We start from the raw sequence: 6162 nt of genomic DNA on the forward strand, positions 1-6162 counted from the left end.
GCAAATTCTGCTCCATGGTATAATTTCATCTCCTTAATTACCCATTTACTGTCATTGTCTGAATGTAGTGACTTTTATAACTTAAACCTACCTTGGTGTATGGATCCTTTGACCCCCTATTTGCAGAACACTGCTTACTATAAACTAGCGCGATGAGAGACTCAAAAACTGACTTTTGCAGAAATTGTCCTACTGGTATTTTGGTAAATCTGGCGCCTGATAACATTATTCTCTTAATAATTTAATTGCAATTTCTGAATTATCTATCTTTTTTTTTCAATACTTGCTACTAGTATTCTCATACCTTCAGTACCTTCCTCTTCTCAGCCTACAATGTAAGAGGATGGTTTTGAAATATGTAGATTTGATGTTTTTGACAAGATTTTGTAGTTTATAAATGTACATTGTAGCCAGAAACCATAGTCCACATGCAGTAATTCTTCCAGTGGTATATGAGTGTTCTTTTATTTTCTGTAGACATAAAACATGTAAACAGAGGTATTTTGTGAAAACTTTGTGATTTAACCATTTACCCAAATGTTTTAATATCGTGTTCACTTTTTTTTAGTTCCCCAAATTGTGAACGTTGCACATTATTATTACAATTTTCTTTTTCAAAGCTCCTTTGAAAGTTTCAAACATTTTTTCCATTCTATTCAATGGGCCTGATTTATTAAAGCTCCTTAAGACTGGAGGGGATACACTTTCATCAGTGAAGCTAGGTGATCCAGCAAATCTGGAATTGATCTGGTCCAGGACTGAAAACATTTGCTAACAAATAGCAAATTACTTTGAAGAAATGAATTCCAGGTTTGCTGAATCACCCAGCTTCACTGATTCTTGCACCAATCTAATATATTGCAACCTACCAATCTTTAGTTACCCACAACAACTAAAGATTGGTAGGCTGCAATATATTAGATTGGTGTGTATATATCTTCTATAATGTGCTGTTGCAAATTTTGCCCTATGTTTTGGGCCTGATGGGAAATTAGATTTCTTAAAAACCTTTCTTTCCATTTTTTTTTTCTTTCACCTCCCAGTAACACTCTCTGTTTTAGGATGACTGTTCTGGGTCTACTAAGAAGCAGTATGGTCAGCCTAGGACATAGGTTTGTTAGGATTACAGAACACTACATGATATTTAAAACGGAACTATAAGTAAAAATGAAAAAATAGTTTTCTAATAATATATTATAAAATAATTTTAACAGGTTTACAAATGTTCAAGCACCACTGTTTACAAAGCAGATTTGTATAATCTGTGAATATGAACTGCTCCACAAGATCATTTTTATCTAAATTAATCTAAATGGGTTAGAGATTTTTTTTTTATGGAAATAGGCTTTGAAATATTAGGAATATTATGTTTATTGTTAAGGATTATTATGGATAATATTATTGTAAGTATTAGGAATGTTATGGTAGAGAGCCAGTTCACAGTATTCATGTTTTGGCTGTAAAAACATATTGCAAAATATGAGTTGCGGTCTGTTTGGGGAACAACTTGCAATTTGAAGCCGAAGTGAAGTCATGCAGCTGTCTCCAAGCAGATTGCTGGTTACTGGACATTGCCATATAGGATGTTAATAAGAACAATTGCAGGAGAGTCTGTAAAATATTCCAAACTTCCTTTTTAGTCAGTTGTGAAAACAAGCCTTGCAGTATGTTTTATAAACATTTGGAAACATTTGAAATAGAAAAAGTAAGGTTGCTAAAATATATGTATAAAAAAAGGAAGTGGCGTATAGTTGGAAAAAAGTCCCTAATGTTGGAGGGAGACTTAATGGTATACGTAGCCATCTTCAGTATTTTTTGACAACAGATTTACAGACTGTCTGTAGGTATGATTTGGTTTAATTATGGTTTGGTAATGTGGGGCTTTGTCAAGTGTTCACAATTTCTTGTGACAATGGAAAGCATACAATTAATTCCTCTTCTGTAGAACTCTTCTGGGTATTGGAGGGGTTTTGTGGATGCAACAGCCACAGTGGGACTCAAGATGTATTACTTTACTACTAAAAAAGACTGTTTCCAACATTTAGGTTGGAAAACATTAGCAAGTTGCCAAATCTTTTCTTTAAATGACAAAAGCAGCAAACATGTGTAGTGGACTGCCTTTTCTATCTGCTAACTGAGTTTTAACTTTGTAAAATGCAAATAAAGTTGTTGAAATGTTTCCTGCCCCTGATAGTGGCCTTAGAAACCCCTCCAGGATATAGAAAAATGCAGGAAGTACAGGGGCAGAGATGAGAACACCAGGGTAGGTGCCTGCATCCCTTCCAGAACACACTGACTGCCTTGTCTGTGTGTAGTGCAGTATTATATTTTTACCCTCTGTATTAATGGGGTATATGTGATATCTGTTATTGGAGATCACGTTGGGAAATCCCTACTGTCAGTGTATCAGCTACATACACAAATATATATTGCCTCTGCCCTTTCAGTTATCTTTGCCGATCTGCACCCTCTGTCTAGTTACAGCTAGCATAGGTTAGGCATCCGATGGCCCATAGGTAGCAGAGGTCCGGTTGCATTGCAGATTAGTGTGATTGCTAGGGTCTAAGTGGTAGTGCAGATAGATTGTTCCAGAGACTTTGCCTGCATCCCTGCAATCCAGGATCCCAGCATACATAGCCCAATAGTCAGTTGGAGGATCTCCTTGCTGCTGTTTTCAGGATCATCTCATCAGGATCATCGTTGTTACCATCAACTCCAGAGGCCTCTGCAACTCATCCTGACACTGATCAGTACTGGAGGTATTTGTGGTTATAGACTGTATATATACCCGCGTATATCTGTGCACAATTCTCCTCAAGACTCTGCTATGTGCTTGATATATGTATTCATTGATGTTTATTGATTGTATATATTGTTATTACTATTTTGAGATATAAAGCTTACAAATACTCCAACATGTGTGTTCATTTAGCTGCACTGGGTATTGTTGTATGCTGGGTGTAGTGGTTCCTCGGGTGTTGTTTATTAATACTGTTAATATTTCTGGTTAATGTCCCAGGAAGAGAGCCCCTCTGCTAACAGAGACCCTGTCCTGGGTGGAGGCACTGCCATTTTTATTAGTATCCTCACTCTTCCACATAGCGAAGGCCCAGGATCCTCTCTTATCTACAGGTTAGCGCCATAGCCTGGTTTGTGAGGGTCATGCACATTACCCCCCCCCCCCCGCCACACTATTTATAGCATACTTTTTTTTACCAATCAATTAAACATGACATCTATATTATCTACAGGTTAGCGCCATAGTTTGTTTTGTGGGCGTCCTTTACACCCCCCCCCCCCCATAACAGGGCTACACATGTAAAGCTACAGCAACAAGTAAGTGTTTAGTGAGCACTAAACAAATGCAATTATACCAAGTACCTGTGTAGAATCGGCAAATATCTGCATTGGTAACGGTTGTGGCACACCCACACTGTTGCACTGTAAAGTAGACACTGTGGAATGTAATACAGGTTTGCTTCATTGTATGGTGGTATAACAGAGAGGAAAGGGCGGCTGATAGTTGTCAGAAGTTTGTGAAGCTGGTTAGAGCTGTCAGGATTTGTTGAAGATGGATCCATCTTTCATTTTGGATTGAAGAATTATAAGGAAAAAGAGATGCAAGCAGGCACCACTTTTTGAAAATCAGGTACACTTTAAGTTGTTCAGTGATAATAATGAGATATGGCAATCATAAACACCAGCTACTGACAGTAGCTATTTTTTCTAGGATAGGAAACTCTACAAACACCTGTATATGCCTAACAATAGAACTAGTGTCTATTTTCCTTCAAAAAAATGAGTCTGCTGTTTTTATTCCTGTGATCTCAATAACATCCTGAAGCAATGTCACTCTACTCAGCATCCTGTGGCATTAGGAGCAGCACATCTGATAAAGTCTTTGTGATGCTTGCAATGTGGTGTGTTTGTGTAAGTATACTGCAAGTGCTCAGTCACATATGAGAATGAGTTCTTCAAATGTTCTGTATCAAATATTCCGGGAAATCTATCTTAATGTGTCACCACTGAAAACATGTTTTAATGAGTATTAGCCCCAGAGTTAGCGGTGACAGGAAGTCGTTTTTTTAGCTCAGCTCATCTTTTTAAAGATGTTATTAGACTTGGCATTGTTCTTAAATGTCTATATAGGTCCTACTGTGTCTCTTTGTGCAGCTTTAAACCGCAGCTTGGTTCTTGTAGTTCTGTTTATTATACATGAGCTAAAAGGGAAGTATCACTTCCTGTTTTGTTCATGATAAAGTTTTTTGTACTCCTTTTTTCTTGTTTTTTCACTTAGAAAAGAAAAATAGATATTTTAAAGGGAGTACTTTACTAAAATGTGTCATGGCAAGCAGAAACTCACAATGATTGTACACATCTGTGGTGTCAGTTGGTGTTGCAATAGATGACATACAAAGTAGGAGTTCTAAATTTTTGCAGTGAAGCAAAAGCTATGAACTTTCCATGGATTTATCCGACCATGAGGGGTACTATAGTGTGTGACAGGGAGTAAATTATAAAACAAAGGACAAAACCACTAGCAATCAAAAGTACAGGACTAATTTTATTTGCATTTGTGAGTTTTCACATCTACTGTTACAGTCAGACTGCAACATGCAGCAGTTTGGAGAAGCACATGTAAGCACACATAAACTATACTATATATGGAAGATTATATTTATACATTTCAAAACAAACTGTAGTCTGTAGGTTTTGAAAATGATATATATCCTTTAGAGAATGCAAACTAGGGGATGCCTAGCAAGCAAAGCACACATCAGAGGTCTTCTGATGTGAACTAAGGCATTTTGAAAAAAAAGCTTTAAAAGATGGGAGCTACAGCTACCCGTTCACTCTGATTATTTCTATGATTGCTATGTCTTGTTTTCCATTTAGATTATAAAATAAAAAATAAAAAAAAAACTATAAGATATAAGCCTGGTAAAAATGGTATAGATGGTGCACAATTATTGGTTTGATAGGGTAATTATGACATAGATAAGAACAATTGCCCCAGTCATGTGTAATTCCTTATGCAGACATGTGTACACCATTTGCTTTTATCCTGGTCAATAAGTTTTTCTATGGTTTCTTCATATATTGGGTGTAGACCTGAACATAATAAAATCATTACATTGTCTGACCATTATCAGCTGGGCCAAGCACCAGTCATCTTATATGGTTGGATACGTAAACTACCAAAATTGAGGAGAACAAATGTCACATCTGATTTTTACTGAAAAATAACACAAACCTTAAAGAGGATATGAAGGCATTCTTAACACACACACTAAAAACGCCATATTAAACTACAAATTTAAAGTTCTATGTAGTAATAGGCTTGTTAAAAATAGAAATGTCTGCAGGGCCATTTGATTATCTAATACAGTGTGCAGAAGCAACATGCATTTATTATTAAAGTCGCATGGCTTTTGTGTGGGTGCTTGAGATGTGGAACGTTTTGTGCACTGTAACGGTGCAGTTGGGGACATGTAGGAGCATTGATATCTGAATGTCAGTTTGATCGTGTGATGGTATTCCACTAATATAACCTATTTCAGTTTGGATAGGACAATAAATTTATTCAAATTTATTGTTACATATGTGGATTCCTTCAGCTTCAATGCATTGAAATTGGTTTACTAAATAAATCTAGATAGTTAACTTAGGAACCTGCAATATTACTCTGCAGGCAACAAATAACTTAGTGAATGATGTGACACTCCAGCGACTTTTTCTTTTTTTTGCACGATTGAGTATTCTTTGCAGTAAGTAAATTTTCACTGCATTAACTAAGCTACATTTTCCTTGCAGAGTCATATTTCACACTGCTGAGTAAACATCCTAAACTTCCTAAGTAATTGAACCCCACTGCTTCACTAACCCAACTGAAACATGTTTGCAGCCGCGGAAGTCAGAACTCCTGATCACCATACTTGTTTATAGTCAGTGATAGAGAAGGTATAAAAGCCATTGGGCCAGTAAACAAATTGAGGTAACTAAAGCTACCGTGTTTCCCCGATGATAAGGCAGGGCCATCAAATAAGACAGCCCCCCCTTTTTAGGTAAAAATGAAAAATAAGTTACTTACCAGAATCGCGTGGTGCGGTGGGTGACTCCGTGTGTGGTTCCTCCGTGCGTCCTCTTCATGAAGAGGAAGTG

General features: G+C 36.9%; 1 protein-coding gene across 1 annotated transcript in view; it reads left to right on the forward strand.

Annotated features, from left to right (window-relative positions):
• ST8SIA4 (ST8 alpha-N-acetyl-neuraminide alpha-2,8-sialyltransferase 4) overlaps nt 1–6162 on the forward strand; it is a 94621-nt gene that overhangs the window by 22756 nt on the left and 65703 nt on the right. The gene's annotated exons all lie outside the window — the stretch shown is intronic.

The sequence above is a fragment of the Pyxicephalus adspersus genome, chromosome 6, assembly GCF_032062135.1.
Source record: "Pyxicephalus adspersus chromosome 6, UCB_Pads_2.0, whole genome shotgun sequence".
NCBI lineage: Eukaryota > Metazoa > Chordata > Amphibia > Anura > Pyxicephalidae > Pyxicephalus > Pyxicephalus adspersus.